General features: G+C 38.5%; 2 pseudogenes across 2 annotated transcripts; both read right to left on the bottom strand.

Annotated features, from left to right (window-relative positions):
• Positions 1 to 37: 37 nt before the first annotated feature.
• Positions 38 to 4312, bottom strand: LOC147508446 (zinc finger CCCH domain-containing protein 18-like; annotated as a pseudogene). The gene is made up of 4 exons (XR_015218064.1): positions 3219 to 4312; positions 2384 to 2717; positions 1383 to 1445; positions 38 to 1137 (listed from the first exon to the last, which is right to left on the bottom strand). The product of XR_015218064.1 is annotated as a zinc finger CCCH domain-containing protein 18-like (transcript).
• Positions 4313 to 4762: 450 nt separating this feature from the next.
• On the bottom strand, positions 4763 to 6495 carry LOC147508445 (uncharacterized; annotated as a pseudogene). Its single transcript, XR_015218063.1, has 5 exons — positions 6233 to 6495; positions 6110 to 6158; positions 5915 to 6011; positions 5393 to 5514; positions 4763 to 4965 (listed from the first exon to the last, which is right to left on the bottom strand). The product of XR_015218063.1 is annotated as an uncharacterized LOC147508445 (transcript).
• Between the last annotated feature and the right edge of the window lie 11706 nt (positions 6496 to 18201).

The raw sequence follows: 18201 nt of genomic DNA, 5'->3' as shown, positions 1-18201 counted from the left end.
GCCGTGTATCGGTGTCACCTTTGTTTTGAAAGGCGGAAGGAGATAAAATGAGTCGACGAGCTCATGGTTTCAAACTTGTTCAAAGTCAACAGAATAACTGACGGACAAATACAACATCTAGTAAATATTTGACTGAATTTGTGTACACTCAAAACTTGAGCCACCTCTTTTCCTTCTCCTTGCTGACTACTGCATTGGAGGCAGATGCTTGAACCGCTTCAGCATCTGCTAAAGCTTTGCGAGTTTCACTCAACTTCCTCGAAAAGGCTTCATATACCACCTTCTCTTTCCGATTTCGGTTCACCATTTCTTCCAGTTTCTCAACTTGAACTCTCAAGTCTCTCACTTCGTTGTCATAAGCAATTAGGCTCTTCCGATCTTCATTCTTTGATTCACCAAAGTCCTTGCTCTGCCGTTTGCTCAACGATCCATTCTGATGTACAATCTGCGTAGCAAGCTGATTATTTATGAAACTAAAGACATCTGGGTTGAACTCCTCTTGCTCTTTCTTGGCACGTTCTGCCGCTGCATACTTTTTGTCACGCTTTCTCTTACCACCTCTACTACGTCTCTTCACCTGCTTTTGTTTATTTCCATCACTTTTATGAGAATCAAACGCATGATCAAGAGACTACTTTGGTTTAAGAACTTTTACAGTAATAGGGTCCACCATTCCCTGTCCAGATGCACCTAATCCCATCCCTTCACGGTAACCCATGTTGGCCATCATCTTGGCAGCTATGCCACGAGTGTGATTTTCCCACTTTGCAAACACAGCTGTATCAGTTTGGATGCCCCGCTGAAGTGCAGCTGCTTCCATAAATCCCAGACCTTCAAGGCTCTCTTCATCATCACTGTCATAGGATTGTTCTGAAGCAGAGTCCTCTTCTTCTTCATCATTGCTCATCTGAGCATATTCCGACAGGGACAGTCCCTCACCATCCACCTTTCTGGAACTTCCATCATCTTGAAAGACAACCTGAGCCAGCCCAAGTGTGTCATCCCATGACTCAAGTTCTGCTTTCCGCTAGATGCCAGCATTAGGATCTGAGATCGCCCAAATATTGGACCCTACCGATATCTGCTTCCATAATGTTGGGATATAGTTCTTCAGGGAAGATAAAGGAACATCAATACCTGTAAAGAAAATTCATGGTGAGGTTTGAATTCTGGACCCGACAGTGTATATGAGAAGTATCAACTAATAGCATAAGAAACACGGCATGTGTCAAATCCCCAAACCCAAAAGCAATCATGTCAACAATCTATATGATAGAAGATGCATTCATGAAGGTAAAGATGAGGAAAATCAGGTTTAACAGGAAATTAGAAGCCCTAAGCAACTTAAATGAGAGGCCACATATTTCACCCCATGTAGTAACAATGGTAACATACCATGTGACAAGCGCAGTTAGTACTGAATCGACATCGCTGCTGTAGAAAAACTTGCAGATCTGCACTTTGGCAGTTCAAATTAGTAAATGATGAAACAAAACAAATAGGTTTCATAATTTAGAACTAAAATAAACTTAGAAAACCTCAACTATGGAAAATATCTTATTTGAAGGTTTTATTCAAGGATAAAGTTTTTATAATTTTAAAACTGAAAAATGAAATCTGAGTTTCCACCGCCACAAATTTCTGAAAGACTAATGAAATTCTCCCCTGATCAAGGATGTTTTCAAAACCAGATCTTCCAAAACCCATCATCAGTCAAAATAGTAAGCCACATCATCATTTGAAATAGTATACTTGCAGAATAGGACTGAGCAAATACAACTACAACTATATAAACTTCATTAGTAGTAGTAGGCCCAACAACAACAATATTATTAGTAACAGCACTAAAAGGACTTGGGGATTCAGGGTAACTTAATTTCAGTAAAATACAAATTTGGAGTTAGGATGCATCAGTGATCAGAACTAGGGGGAAGGTTCCACCAGTTAGGTGAGACAAAAACTGAGCATCATCATTTTTTTTTGTGATTTGAGACTAGGATTATAACGATTCAGAGAGACGAAGTATCCTTAAGAAATTAAGAATAGCTTCACCATAATATCCTACTCCTATACAACTAAGAATCATAGTTTATGGCCAGAAAATGGATGATTTTAGTTTATAACCAAATTACTTTGAGCTATCACTGTGATTTATCTAGCACCAGCATACTATTGACTATTGAGCTCCCAAGAACTTTTTTCCTCAATTTTTCATTCTATAAGGAGTTTCGTTAGTCAGAGTCAAATAACAACGGTAAAATATAAATTATCAATTGTATGAAGAAATTCATTTGTGGAATGAAGTATCTTACAAAGTAAGAAGATGCAGCAGACATAGAAAATTCCATTAGAATTCAATATAATCACATCTCTAGCAATCTACAGGGAATTATACTCACCAACATGTTTTCAGATGTGGGTGTAAGGAAAGTGACCCTTGCAGACCTGGATCCATCCAATCCAATTATCTGACCATTATACCAACTTCCATCAGTGTAACGGAATCTGCATTTTGATCCGACTGAAAAGCCTTCTTCTTCCAATGGCTCCACTTCGACATTTTCCGGATCAAGAGGCTCCACCACGGCATCTTCGACAGTAGACTTGGATGTTTGTGCAGAGAAAATTGAATCAGCCTCTTTCAGTAATCGTGCCCGCTTTAGGTGAAGGAGCCCTTCCTCCGCATCCCTGATCGCCAGAAGAAGCTCCTCATGAACCTTTAACAATAAAACTTTACTTGTATTCAAAAAGCTTAAAGAAATTGTAAAAGACATGTGACAGGACAGATCGACACGGGGAGTCAATGACTTTTCCCCCTTACCCCAAACTAAGGGCCTTCCTTTCTCTAGATGTTCAAGCACATACACTAAAAAATAACCAACTCCTTTTCCTTTATATTGTCTTGGAAAAACAACAGAATCTCTCTTCTTTCCCAAGTTTCATCGCTTTTTTCCTCATTACTGTCGTCATCTCCAGCTTTTAGCAAATTATCTTTCACCACTTGGGCAGTTGTTTTGAAATTAAAAGAAGCTACAACTCTACAAGCCTAATTGATACAAATCTCACAATGAGGAAATATTAGAAGCTAAATGGTTTTCGTTAAGCAAGATAGCTATCAATAAGACCATTTGGAGAGCATAAGCCACATGAGCTAGCTATCCAAAAACAAAGTGTCCTTAGAGTTTAATAAATAACAAGTTGAAGGGTAACAAACTTACAGAAGAAAGCTCAGAGTTGGTCGGATCTAAAACTAGGGCTTCGTTAATAGCAGTCAAAGACTCTCTTTGCTCTTCTAATTGAACCTCTAATTGCTCTTCCAGACATCTCTCCTCATCGTCCGCCATGTTCGAGACGTTCTTCGGGGAAAAAACAAAGACTCCTCTTTCAAAGACCCACTTTACACGTGTGACGTGTGACGTGTAAACAGATCTTCCATGGCTACTTTCGTCATTTTCAACTTTTCTTTTTTCTTTCTACGCTAAACCATATCATAAATTATCAAACCTAGTTTGATAGCTGCTACTATTGAAGCTATTCTCCAGTTCAGTTCAGCAAGCATCTTGTGTTGGATTTGAGCAAGTTTGGATCACTGTTTGACAATCCCCTTCAATTAAAAAACAACTTGATTGAAGTGAGGCTGCAACACTAATGTCAGTTTCAGCCGTAACTAGTCTAGCTTCCTATGCAACTTTGGCTTTGAAAGTTTTGTACACCACTGCTACATTGATCCCAAGCAATGACACCAGCAGCTCCAGCTCCCCTCCCTCCAAATCTATCATATGAAGCATCAAACCTCAAGTTAATACAATCTTCATTCACAATAGGCAAGTTTACCTAGCATATTAATAGAGTGAGGGATAAGTTTATAATTTTGAGGGGCTTCCTCTAGATCTCCGTTCTTTTATGTTGTCATGCTCTTTCTCCATATTGCTACTGCTTCATTCTCCAATGATGTTGCTCTTATTAAATGTTTTTTTTTATCAAATTTATAAGCATTTATTGTTTTCCATAGGCTCTGAAGCACAAAGCATACAAGAAGTCATTTACCAACAACTTCCTCTATACTATTCTTAGACCAATTGATCACTTCATCTAACCATTCTCTCATCGACCAGCAATTATAGTTATCCATCCTGAGATTCATAGGACCTGAGAACTATAGATGCCTAACCCATGCACACTTAACAAACAAATGCATTGGAGTTTCAATACATTTTTCACACCAAGGGCAACTAAAAAAACCAAGAACATGTCTGGCCTCCAATAAGTCCCCAGTTGGCAGAGCTTGCAAGTACAACCTCCACATGAAATGTTGCCACTTAGCTGCCAGTTTCAATTTCCAAATCTGACATACATTTTTCTTATGAAAAGAAGAGGAGTTTTCACTCCACTTCTCACCATGGAGGAAGTTATATGCAGCTTTAACTGAAAATTTGCCATTAGAGGCAGGATACCAAATAAGTTCATTGTCCTGCACCTCTGGCCTAATATGAATGGTTTCAATCAACGAAATAACATGCTCAGTTAAACAATCATTCATTTTTGGGATATCCCAATTATGTCCTCCCTCAAGAATAATGTCAGCAACCATTATATTCTCCATGCCCATTGGTACAACCAAATGGTCCTCAAGTGCTATGGCTTTCCCTCTTCTTTATCCATTTCTGCTGTTTGTAAGATGAAGTTCATAGTTTCCTGTCAAGACCCAGTGTACATTCTGCGTGAGTTCTTCATTGCTGTCAAAGTATTTGCGATATAAAGATGGAGCTGAAACTAACATCATATCACATCGAATTGTTCTTCATTTACAAAACCACAACAAGTATTACACCGTCTCCACTACATCACTTGAAAACACTTTCAGATAAACAGCAAGGATAAGAACTTGAGGCAAGACAATCTTTTCATTATTCTGGCGATGGTATCTTTAAAGTAAGACCTTTGATTGCATGTCTACATTGAAACCTGTAACAAGAAACAAAAGTATCAAGAATCTATTGTCATTGTCAAAGCCTTATTCCTCCCAAATATCACCAATCAAGCTTAAGAAATGATACGGCTTAAATGTAAGGAGACTTATCACAATCTTCAGCCTTTAGCAACTTTATAACCTAAATTTGAAGAATCTCCCAGTAGGGGCATATATGGACACACTTGGTAGATCCTCTTTTTTATAGCATTCAAGAGAAAATACAACTATAAGTCTCGATGAGTCTCTGCAGTGTCTTTTTTCAAGGCAACAGTAATAAAAGACAAAAAATTAAGTATCATTTTGGGTAATAAACTTTGGTAATGGATTTCAGAAATTTTTTGCAAAGCAAATACCACATTAAATCAATCATCAGTTATAGAGTGTGATACAAAACAAGTAATGCTAGCAGCAGTGACATACCAGATCGAATCATTTGAAGTGGCAACAGGCAAACCGATAGAGCTAGAGGAAGCACAACACTCTGAAGTATCCATATCCTGCTCCCGGACCTTACACTTAATACACAATTTGAAAGGAACAATCTGGAACACCAAATGCAAGTGGAAATGATGCACCATGAGAAAGTATTGTCATTATGTGCAAACAACAAAAGCACACCCATACAAAATTAGAATTTTCAATTTCTGATGTGTACATGCATCATGAAGTACTTGAAACCTTGATGTAAGATATCCATGTTGGTTACATTATGTACTAGAGACCTAACATTTGCTGGGCTGACAGACTTGTTAATCTAGACACGTCCAACAATTTTTACATAAACCGCATGTGACAACCAAGCATCACATCTTCCGTGTTGTTAGAGTATATAAAATAAAGATAAACGGAGGGATATATATAGAGGTTAGACGATTATAACACTTATAATCCCCAGAGAACACATAAAAGCATATAATTATCCCCTTTGTAAAACATTGATACCTTTTTGCTGTATCTGAAGTCGCGTTTAGGAAGGAAATGCAATGGAAGATTGAAAGTGGCAGGAGCTTTTCAGCAAGAAGAAACAGTTTTGTTGGGCCTACATGAAAATTAAATATTAACCAAGAAGAGTAGTGTGCTTGTAACTTCAATGTAGTAGAAATCAGCACTGTGCTAATAGACAAATAGGTAAGTCACCTGCATAGGAAACAGATCCTGCACCATCTGAAACCAATGCTCGAATAGCCTGAGCACATAATAACATCAAATTTTAGGCAGAGAATAAATAGAGTTACTCTAAAATCCAATATTAGAAAAAACCTTCCGTGAAAGAGTCTCTGCAGCTTTGCTTTTATTGTAGTCGATTGTATGTTCTGCAACGAAGCTTCCATGCGAGAAAAACATCTCGTAAACTTGCTGAGGACGGATAGGACTTGATCCAAGAACCAACATGACTCCCTCGATATTATGACTCTCATTCAGCATCAGTTGGATAGCTGTGTTGAGACTAGCTAATGTATTCATCAACTTCTCCATTCTCTTTAACCCCTGTTTCACTTCTCTCATTCTCCCAATCTGGTTTCTCCGAGGAAGAAGCCTTCACCTCCGATTATTGTAGAAATCAATTCCTAAACGTTACAGTTATTAGGAAGGCCCAAAAGATACAGTGAAAAAAGCAAAAAATAATGTTCATACCAAATCTTTTCGCTCTATCTGCAGTGCATGAAACTCATCACTTAGATCCTGCAAAATGCTGCAAGAAGAATGAGCGTGATGAGAAAGTATGGTGAGGGGTATTTTTTGGAAAGAAAGAAAGAAAGAAAGAAAGAAACGCACGAAGGATTTGTTGGTGCATGTAGAGAATGAATCCAATCAAATCTTTAACCATTGGTAAATTACAGCTCCGTCTAATTTTTCTAATGATGTTTTGATCTCTGTAATGCTTCTTCCTTCTCCCATTTCTAATTCCTCTTGTCGATTTTCAATTTTATTCATTAGCCGACTGGACTATTTTAGGGTGGAGTTGGGTCGGGTTGAGACATAACCCGCGTTCGACTCGAGTTTCAAATGTTTCGGGCTTGGGCTATGTATGGACCATGTTTTATAACAGGGGAATTCGAAAACAATTTGATTAGCGAAACGAGATCACAACAAAGTCCCTTCGTCTATTGATTTGGAACACTGACTGACACGGTAGATTTATTCGACGTGGCCATAATGCGTCTTCGTTCCATACAGGATCATTTCAGTGTTGAGTCGGAGCGGTCTGCAATATTATTATCTAACTTTGTAATTCTGGGTGTATTCTTCCATGGATTAATTTCCCAGTGTTTGGAGGAAATAATATAAGCTCTCTACCAAATGGAAGGAGTATACACTAGCTCAGGCAGTTTCATTTTGTTGCAAAGAATCAAACTCTTATAGTCTGTGCTGTCAGTCATTTTATTTACCGTTCTTGAACAATTGGTTGATCAGTATCTCTAGGCAGAAGCAGCAGGATAGAGTACTTGTTATTGCTGAAGATTATGCCACTCTTTATGAGGTTAATCAGAGATGGCCTGGTCATGCTGTCCTTATCCTGCACCGGGATGATCAGACTGCACATAAGTTTGGTTCTGAGGTAAAATTTTATTTAGCTATATTACTGCCGTATTGCAAGATTTAAATAAGTTGTAGAATATTAGCAGTGTAGGTTCACCAAGTTGAAAGTTCTGTTGGTAGATTCTTCAATTTTACATCTCGCAGGCCTCCGCCACCTGTTGCATATTATTCTGGGCTTGGATACAATGTTATGTACAATGACGTGTTGGGATATGGTGTAAGTTGGCAGACCCATTTCAATATCTACAAGACAGCATGATGTCTACTTCACTGATGACATGATTGCGGTACGTCAATAATAGTTGCTTTTTAAGATTCAATGCCTACAATTAGTGAATATCGTTTTAAGATTCAGTTAATCATACAAAATAGAAGACCTAATGGATGGCATTTTTCTTGAGCGATGAATTCAAAGCATTAAGTAAACTAAAAGCCCGATCTTTTAATCTCAATTATCAAAGCTTCTCTACGATCGAATTGCACTAAGTGGAGTAGGAAGTTAGTTTCCACTCCTAGTTCCACTAGCATGGATTGTTTTCTAAGTCTAAGAAATCAGTCTTAAGTCTAATGAGGAGCTTTCACGAAATGTTATGCTAACAAAGGCAGCGTTAATTTAAATAACAAGATATAATAATATAATAAATAACAAGATAAAATATAAACTAAAGTTAATCTACGAAAAGCTACGGATCGAAAATCTGATTGTTTGAATCTAGATAAAGAAATAGAAATTAAATCCACCTCGAATCCAACTTAATAACCTAGTATAGAGTGTAGATATCTCGATTCTTACGTTTTCACGGCAAGAATTTTCGAGTCTAATCCCCAGTGTTCATGGCATTTCTACCAAGTACTAACTAGCATGAGGTCAGCCCACCCATTCTCATGGCGAAACACGACCTTCTAGAGTGGAATAGATTCTACAACGATTCTATACTAAACAACTAAGTTTTCATCAAGGCTTCATCAACCCCTCTAATGGATGTTTTAGCCTTGAGTCATCAAAACATCATTTCCCATATTATTATAACTAAACATAATATCAAGATTCGAAATCTACTTAATCTAAACTAAACAATGATTACATTCTAATTAACAACTAAGAAATGGTAACTAACAATAATTAAAACTAGATCTATAAATTGAAATACCCCAATTCGAACTTGCTAAAATAACTATTTTTTTATTTATCTAATCAATCAAGAATAATGATTCAAAGACTTAATCTAAAACAAGAACTGAAAATGGAACTAAAACTTAAATTAATTAATGAAAACAGATCTAGATTTATCTATATTATTTTAGGTCTAACTAGCTACCATTAACAAAGAGCTAAGCTTTTGTTTTTATATGTTCCGATCCAAAAATCGTGCATGGGCTTGAGTCATGTTTTGGGCGGAGGATCGGCCCAAAACTCAATTTCTTCAGATCAAAAGGCCTCTTCACCGCCGTTGGCTTCAGCAGACTTTTCGTCCACTTCTACTCCTCTGATTGGGTCAAGGCTTGGTCCATTGGAAGCTCTTTCCGAGGGCGGTCGTTTTGACATAAGGTAGGCCCAATTCCAAGGTCTGAGTCCAAAGATATGGTCTTCTGGTTTCTGCGTCTTTGTCTTCAAGCTTTACTTTGCGTGGACCTTGACTTTTCATCTTTTGACCGGGCTTTACAAAGGCTTTGTCTTCTTGAATCTTTGCCTTTAATCACCGAACTCCTTAGTAACCAACCATTGCTCCTTTATCTCATCAAAGTGGCACATTCCCATACATAATTGACTTTGAAGCTTTTGAAATACATAAAAACCGAATCAAGATTAACTCTTACTTATTACTCCACATAATGGGTCTAAAAAGTATGACTGCTAAGGGGTTAAAACTACAGTTTTGGGCTCTTATCAACCACCCCAAACAGCATTTTGCTTGTCCTCAAGCAAATATGAAAATTAGCATAAGTGACCAAAAATGGAGTTATATCTACTCTCGTCTCCGTTGAGTCACGATTGCATTGACCATATCTGACAAGGCCTTAAACCACTAGGAATTCCCTAGTGGGCCGAGTTATAACCTCGTGAGAGTTTTCGATGAAGGTACTCACAAACTTCATCTATACTACAACGACTAAGAAATAAAACTATTGTTTTCTCATTCATGTCTCAACTATCTATACATCTCACTAGCAAATACATAAGAATAACCCGGTCGAGAACCCTAAGCTAATATATGCATAATAATCAATCATCTAAAATAAACATATAACAATGAGTAATACTATGAAATGTAATAGCAGGTCCGTTTCTGAAAACTTCGGAATATAGATCCTTAAGTAGGTCCTCACATAAATGTCAAGACAAAAACCACTCACGATTTTTCCACTCGAGTTTATTTACTCGAGTGTGCGGTGGGCACACTTTACCTTACAATCTGATGACACATAAGGAAGTCTGGAGTCGATCAAACACATCTACCACTTACTATCACACTAACATATTCCTAACTGAGCTAGAGGTCTTTATTAGGTGTTGCGGGGATTAGGAGATGGTTTAAGAAGGAAGGAAATGGATATTCAAAAGGACAAGTCTGAGATAATAGAGTCTTCATATTATGTAACTTAGAGAAAACCTTGTTATTTTCTTTTGCTTCTATACTTTGTTTTCATCCTTAGCCATATTTTTCTTTTTCTTTTCTTTGGCTTTTGACTCTCTTTTATTCTATTTTTGGAGTTTTTATTTATTTCTATTTTTTTTTTTTTCTTGGATGGAAACTTCTTTTCTTTTCGGAAAGCAACTACTAATTTTTGTTTACCACGAGGTTTTTTCTTTTTCTTTCTTCCTCATTCTATTCTCGGACTTATTCTAAATTGGGTAGGTTGATTTATATTTTTATTTTGTTTTGTTTTGTAACGGGGTAAAGGAATTTTGGTTTATGAAAGGCTAAGGAAAGGTTCGGAGGGGCTAATTGGAAACTAATTCATAGGTTTGAATTTCTGGCTATATCGACGAAGAGGGCCTAAATTCTCGCTTAGGATATGGTTTAGTGATCAAGCAAGTGGACGTGTGATTTCTCTATCCGATTTTACTTCTCCCTTGTGTCATTTCTCAAATGTTTTGGCTCATATAAGGCTTTAGGCTATATTCTCACAGGGATTTGTAGAATAAGTACTCTAGCCTAGATTTGAAAACTTCTTTGCTAACAATCATAGATACTCATGTAATAAATTTATAGATAGATGCAAAGATTATTACCTACATATTAACCTAAGTTTCTAACAATTATTCCGATCAAAAAGCTATGTGAGACTTCTAAATTGTTAAGAGCATAGAAAGAAAACAATACCAATATTCCTAAATTGTATAGCATACTTTTTTATTTATATTTTTGAATTTTTGAAATTTTAACTAGAAAACAATTGCATATTATACATATCTATATCCTAACAGGATGTCTTAATTACACGTGTTTCTATGCCCCCAAACAAGAAGCATGCTTTGTTCTCAAAGCATTTAAATAAAGAGGGTAGAAAAATACCATTGAAGCTGCGTGAAATTCAGGGAACATCCGCAAAACAAGGTTAAAACATACAAATATAGTAATATAAAAATTGACGTACTCTATAAGAGTTCCACCCATTATGAGGTTATGAGGAATGAAATTGCTTGGGACATAAGCGGATTACTTAACTTAACTAAAACTTACGCGCCCCCAAAGATTTTAAGTCATCCTCCTTTTCTATATGAGGGTTCTTTTCATCCCCGCCATGCCATAACAACTTGCCACCTTCGTAGGTGTATCATCAACTAGTGCTAACATCTCTAGAGTGTTACTTGGTGCGATGGGGTGTAAGGGCAACCAAATGTGGTTGCTGCATGCCATCCCGCCAAGTCATGGCTCGGAATGATCTTACCACCGCGATTGGTGGGTCTCATGGTTTCGACCCTTTCCCGATCTGTCGCGTTAATGCTGAGAATATGGGTAGGCAAGCATAATCACGTGAACCCGGAGACGGGGCATAAGAAGGTACTTATGCCTCGAGGTATGGCCTCGCTTGAGTAGCAACTAAAACTTCGGGGAATGTCATACCGACGGCGTCCCTCGGCTAAAGCAAGGAAAACGTCACCGGCGATATTATTGGCGTAAAAACTGCCATTCCCCTAGAATGTTCATCATGATGAACAACATGGTTAATGCCTACATTCAAATGATAGGCTACTCTCGGGCGATGTTATATTGGTCTTGGTCCATGATCTGAAACACCCCTCCCCCCATAATACTCATGGAAATAGGCATATTCATATAGGTATGAGTTATCCGTCATATATCCCCACGTGTGCATAGAAGGTCGGTAATGGCAACCGAAACCAAAGCTATCAATTGCTTACTGAATTCCATAGTCGTGCCATCAATAGCAAGGGAAAATTTTTGTTCTCCTTCTTGGGTACAAAAAAAAGTAATATTATTATAGAAGAATTCAGTTAGCTTAGGTGAAAAGAATCGTCATCACTCACGAGAAGATGCCGCCATCCTAATCGCGCGATCCGCCGGCGGAACGATGCTTCATAGGTATCGGTTCCCATCAAGTCTTCAAATGACTGTTCTCGTGAATCACTATAGGAGGTGTCATCTCAAAACTACTCAGTAGAAATGAGTGCGAAAACACGGAAGAAACCTCGAAAATCGAAATTTCCACTGTGCTTACGGGAGGAGGGCGCGCGGCCTTCATTATAGAAGCGAAATGTGGCTCGTAGGTTTTGGAATTACAGTGTTTGTTTGCCGTCGTCTGCTTGAAGCGTAGTGCGCGCTGAAAAAAAAAAAAAAATTTATGGCGGTGTATATAGGCGGTCCGCTTGGCCGAGGCTTCGTAAGTCTGGCCCGAAGTTTACAAGAAAAACAAGAAGAAAAAAAGCTTGGAGTGAAAGGTGAGAGATGATTGTGGTGTGTAGTGTGGGTTGTGAGTGTAGAATGATGGAAGTTTAAATAGGTTCTGGGTTTCCAAAAGCGAATCGACAAGTTGCCAAATTGTTTTAAGGCAATTTCCTAAATAGAAAACTGCCAAACCCGAAAACGAAACTAACCATAGTTTTGATTTCCTAACAACCCGATATCTTTTAAACTTGGTTTAGAATAGTAACTTCTAAACTCTCCTACATATCATGCTACCACTACAAAAAAATCATAGATATGCCGATGTCGACCTAATTTTCAACTTTTACTCCAAGACAACCTTACGAAAGATGATCAAAATAAATTATATTAAAATAATATGAAATCCAAGCAATCTAAAACAAACAACTTAATATTTAAATCTAACTACTGAAATAAAATTCCACTAACAAAACAATAAAAACAATGAAATAACAGGACACAACTGATGGTGAACACCTAGGCGTGTGAAGAAGATGGTCCCTGAGATGGAGACCGGTTCTGGGTGAAGAATGGCTTGAGCCATCCGGCTGCTTGGCGACGACGCCATACCTCTCGGACTCACCGAGACGGACTCATCCCCGAAAGTGGCATCGCCGTAAAGCATCTCTATCCTGAACAAGCCGTACTTCCATCTCATCTTTGAGTCGCATCTTTGGGCTTGGTGATTACGGTGGATAATCTCCAATTTAGACAAGATATCTTCCCCGACCCCTTTCGAAAGCATTTCAACTCTCGTCACGAAAGTTCGTTTGCTTATTTCAATTACAATTTGTCTATGTCGGATATCTTCACAGATCACGATAACGCGCCATCGCGAAACCGGTTTCGCGAAAAGATTATCATTCGTTCTAAATTAGAAGTATGACTATCGAAATTATCCTCAACCAACCATGTCATATCTTCCCTTCATTATCCGAATCAACTTCATCCTCTGCAGACAATCCACCAAGTCTCTTGGATGCATTCCTTATAAATACTTGCATTAGAATACAATTTGATCTTAATAGGAGGAGCAGATTTTTATGACAGCTCTAAATGAGAGCATGATCTTAGTAATCAATACGGGGAAGAGGTGCCATGCTCTTTCCCACTCCTCCAATCACATTCAAAATTAAACCGAGGATGCAGAAATTACACTCATTCGTTTGCAAAATCCGGAGAACGTCACGGAACAGTCGAAGTCCGATGTCGCCGACTTTGTCTTTCCCGAGGGGCGTTCCTACCAATCCACCGAAGCTACACCCAGTTGATTGGTTCTCGAAATCGTCAGCGAACGAATGAGATATCGTATTGTATTCACCCTCTATGACCGTTATCTTTCATCAAAGCAGGAACTCCAGATACCGATTCCCGAATGGTCGATATCTAGGTTGGTTACGGCGTGATTCCTAATAGCTTCGATAACAACCGCCGTTACTTCCCTCCTCGCTCCTCGCTATCCTAATGAAAATCCTATTTCCCTCCAATTCTCGTTTCTTATAAAACTGTTCTACCAAATCATAGTGATAGAACTCCTCCGTCGATACCACATCTGTTTCAATCCCTCTTAATCATATCGGGCCGTAAAATGGTGTGAAATGGTCGGCCTCAAACGTGCTCGGCAACATTCTTCGTCGTCAAAGCGCCATTGAAGTTTCTTAGATAACTAATGGTTTTGTAGCCTTTGGGGAGGCGAGTTTGATAAAAACAACGAAACAAATGGTGGTGGCGGTGGTGGTTACGGTGGTTGTTTTGGAGTTGTAAAATTGTTGGGGTAGTTTGTGGTAATGGTTTGAAGAAGATTTCGATTGATTGAATTACTTGGCGTGAGTGTAGTTCGGTTTTCGCTCTCCTCCCTATTTTTTTATTTGGTTTAGGGTTTGTTTTAAACCATGGTAGCCGGCGGGAGTGGAATAGGAAACACCGCGTTTTGGGAAGGAAGGAGACGACAAAGGTGTGCGTCTTGGGCCTGCCCCAATTTGAATTCGAAATTTTTCGATTTTTCGGCGTAATTTCAAATTCAATTTGCCGCTTTGTTCTTGGCCGATTTTGGCCGAATGAGTTATGGAAATGATCGGTAGAGAATTTCCAATCCAATAATCCATAAAACACTCAATTCTAACCATGGGTGACGATAAGAGTGTGGAAAAATGCCTCGAATGCGTGTGTGACGTAAGTTATCTTAACGAATAAACTCTAAATTAGATGACGTCAACCCCAATGAAGTATACTAATGGACCTAAGCAACACAAATAGAAAGTTCGAGCAATCCGGATGGAAAGACTGATTTCCCACCCCCAAACAAATTTTTAAACACAAAATTTGTTTTAACATGGGTCGTTTAAAGTCAGATTCCCAAGACTTGTTGGATTGCTAGTTTTATGGGTTTAGATATATATCTATATCTAAAAATGAAAACAACTATTATTATTATTATTATTATTATTATTATTATTATTATTATTATTATTTTTATTTTTTATTATTTTTTTTTATTATTTTTTTTATTATTATTATTTTTTTTTTGGGGAAAAACAATAAGCAAATAAAGACATAATTCACACCATAGAGAAACATGACTCAAAAATCCGAGAAAACATGCAAGAGTGGAAAACGTGAAATATGTGAACCGTGGACTTAGGATCCGGTACTTATAGCCACACACTCCATAGGGAGGGCCCGGATACCTTAATGGTGCACTTACCATTAAATGGAAGTGAAAGGAAGTACACCAATGACAAGGGTCATTCCTCATAGATAGGGTCCCGTAAAAGGACTTCCTCTATATCGACGAAGTTCGTGAAAATATTTTAATCGTTGACCGTTAACTTGAAAGGTACTTGTTGTCCTTGGGATTTACCAAGGTAATTGCCCCGTAAAGGGGTGACTTGATAACGAGAAAAGGACCGCACCCAACGGGTTTTTAGTTTCCCTCGGGAAAATATGTAGATCGGAGTTGTAAAGCAAAACCTTTTGTCCGACCACAAACTCTTTGCGCAAGATATGCTTATCATGAACACGTTTCATGTTAGCTTTATAATCCTTCATGATCGTAAGAATCGCCACGGATTTCTTCAAGCTCATTTAATTGTAACTCATATTTGACACCCGCCTCATCAATATTGAAGTTAAGGCTTTTATAGCCCACGAGCACGGTGCTCTAATTCAACCGGCAAATGACATGGTTTCCCAAATACAAGTCTAAAGGGAGACATACCTATAGGAGTTTTGAAAGCAGTTCTATCGCCCATAAGGCATCCGATAGACGCCGACCGCCTTTCCTATCGGGGTTTCTTGTTGTTTCTAAAATCTTTTGATTTCCTATTAGAAACTTCTACTTGGCCGCTAGTTTGTGGATGATAAGGAGTTGCTACTTTGTGTGTAACTCCATACTTTTTCACTAGGGATGCAACAACTCTCTGCAAAAATGTGTTCCACCATCACTAATGATGGCTTTAGGAATGCCAAACCGACAAAAATATATTCTTTCATAAAAATACAACGGTCTTATGGTCATTGCTACGCAAGCTAGGGCCTCTATCCATTTAGACACGTAGTCCACGGCACCTAGAACATAACTATAACCGTGGGAAACGGGGAAAGGGCCCATGAAATCAATACCCCAAACATAAAAATTTCTACTATCAAGATTGGATTTAATGGCATCATATTACGCCGTGATTAAGCCCAAGTTGTTGTAAACGAATACCGCCTTGCAATGCACTTGGGCATCCTTAAAAAGGGTAGACCAATAAAATCCACATTGAAGAACTTTTAGCGGCTGTTTTCATTCCACTAAAGTGGCCACCACACTCTTTGTCATGGCGTAACGATAGAACTTCATTATATTCCCACCGGGAATGCAACGACGAATAATCTGATCCGCACAATACTTAAAAGGTAGGGCTCATCCCAAAGAGTATAACTTGACTCGCCAAGAACTTCTTACGTTCATTTCTTGACCAATTATAAGGCATAACATCAGCCGCTAAATAATTTCACGATGTCCGCATACCATGGTGATGAAAAATAGCATACGATGCTCATTAGGAAAAGAGTCCGGTATGGACTCGTAATCACTACTATCGTCATTTGTAAAGTCTAGATAAGTGGTCGGCAACCTACGTTTTTGACCCCTCTTTTGTCCTTTATTTCTAATGTGAACTCTTGCAGGAGAAGAATCCATCGGATTAATCTCTGCTTAGCATCCTTCTTTGCAAGAAGGTACCTAAGGGCTGCATGGTCCGTGTAAACTAAAGTTTTAGAACCAACCAAATAAGGACGAAACTTATCTAAAGCATAAATGACAGCTAAGAATTCTTTTTCAGTAGTTGTATAATTCCGTTGAGCATCGTTTAATGTTTTACTAGCATAATAAATACTTGATGGACTTATTATCTAGTTTCTGTCCAAGACGACACCAACTGCATAGTCACTAGCATCACACATGAGTTCGAAGGTTTAGACCAATCCGAGGCTGTATAATAGGTGCAAGGTTAGGCTTTTAAGGTTTCAAAAGCCTGTTTACTGTTAAAATTAAAATCAAAGATTGCATCCTTCAAAAGCGTGTTAGTTAAAGGCCTAGCTATTTTCGAAAAATCTTTAATGAAACGCCTATAAAACCCCTGCATGGCCTAGAAAGGCTCTTAATCTCACGGACAATCCGTGGTTTAGGTAGGGTCGCTATCTTATCTAGTTTGGCTTTATCTACTTCGATGCCATCACTAGATACAATATGACCTAGTACTATGCCCTTTTGACCATGAAATGACACTTTTCCCAATTTAAAAAACGAGGCTCTTTTCTTCACACCGTGTCAAGACCTTAGATAGGTTAGACAAGCATTCTGTAAAGGAGTCTCCATAGATAGAAAAATCATCCATGAACACTTCCATAAAAAGCTCTACCATGTCACTAAATATATGAAGCATACATCATTGGAAGGTACCGGGGCATTACAAAGGCCAAAAGGCATTCGCTTATAGGCATATGTTCCGGGCGGGACATGTGAAGGTTGTCTTTTCTTGGTCATCAATATCAATAATAATCTGAAAATAGCCGGAGTAGCCATCCGTAAAACAATAAAAGGCATGACCAGCCTAGACGCGTTCTAGCATCCGATCTATAAATGGTAAGGGAAAGTGATCATTTCGTGTCATAGCATTTAAACGTCTGTAATCAATACAGATTCTCCATTTCATAGGACCTTGAGTGACAACATAGTTACCCTTCCCGTTACGTACCATGGTAACTCCCGATTTCTTAGGAACTACATGAATGGGACTTACCCATTCGCTATCGGAGATTGGGTATATAATACCCGCATCGAGTAATCGCAAGACTTCTTCCCTAACCACCTCTTTCATGGCAGAGTTCAAGCGATGCTGAGGTTCGCGAGAAGTCTTCGCGTTATCCTCCAAATGGATACGATGAGTGCAAACATTAGGGTCAATTCCGCCCAATGTCGGCTAGGGACCAACCAATCCCCAGACCGATGTTCCCTAATCACCCTTATTAAACATGTCTCTTCATCCTTAGTTAACAGAGAAGATATAATTATCGGGTGACTACCATCCGGATCAAGTTGAATATATTTTAACTCCGGGAAAGAGGTTTAAGACCGGTGTGGGCCGGAATGTCCGTTGATGTTTCATAAGTGTCCTTATCTTGCGTAATGAAGACTTGCTTAGGTAGCAAGTCTTAAGTAATCGTATATGGAGCAACCCGACGGTCTACAATTGGTGTGGACTCGGGATGGTGTTGACTTCCTCTAAGTAGGAGTCATTTACAAAATCT

The sequence above is a fragment of the Coptis chinensis genome, chromosome 3, assembly GCF_015680905.1.
Source record: "Coptis chinensis isolate HL-2020 chromosome 3, ASM1568090v1, whole genome shotgun sequence".
Classification (NCBI taxonomy): domain Eukaryota; kingdom Viridiplantae; phylum Streptophyta; class Magnoliopsida; order Ranunculales; family Ranunculaceae; genus Coptis; species Coptis chinensis.
This window is presented reverse-complemented; position numbering and strand designations above follow the sequence as displayed.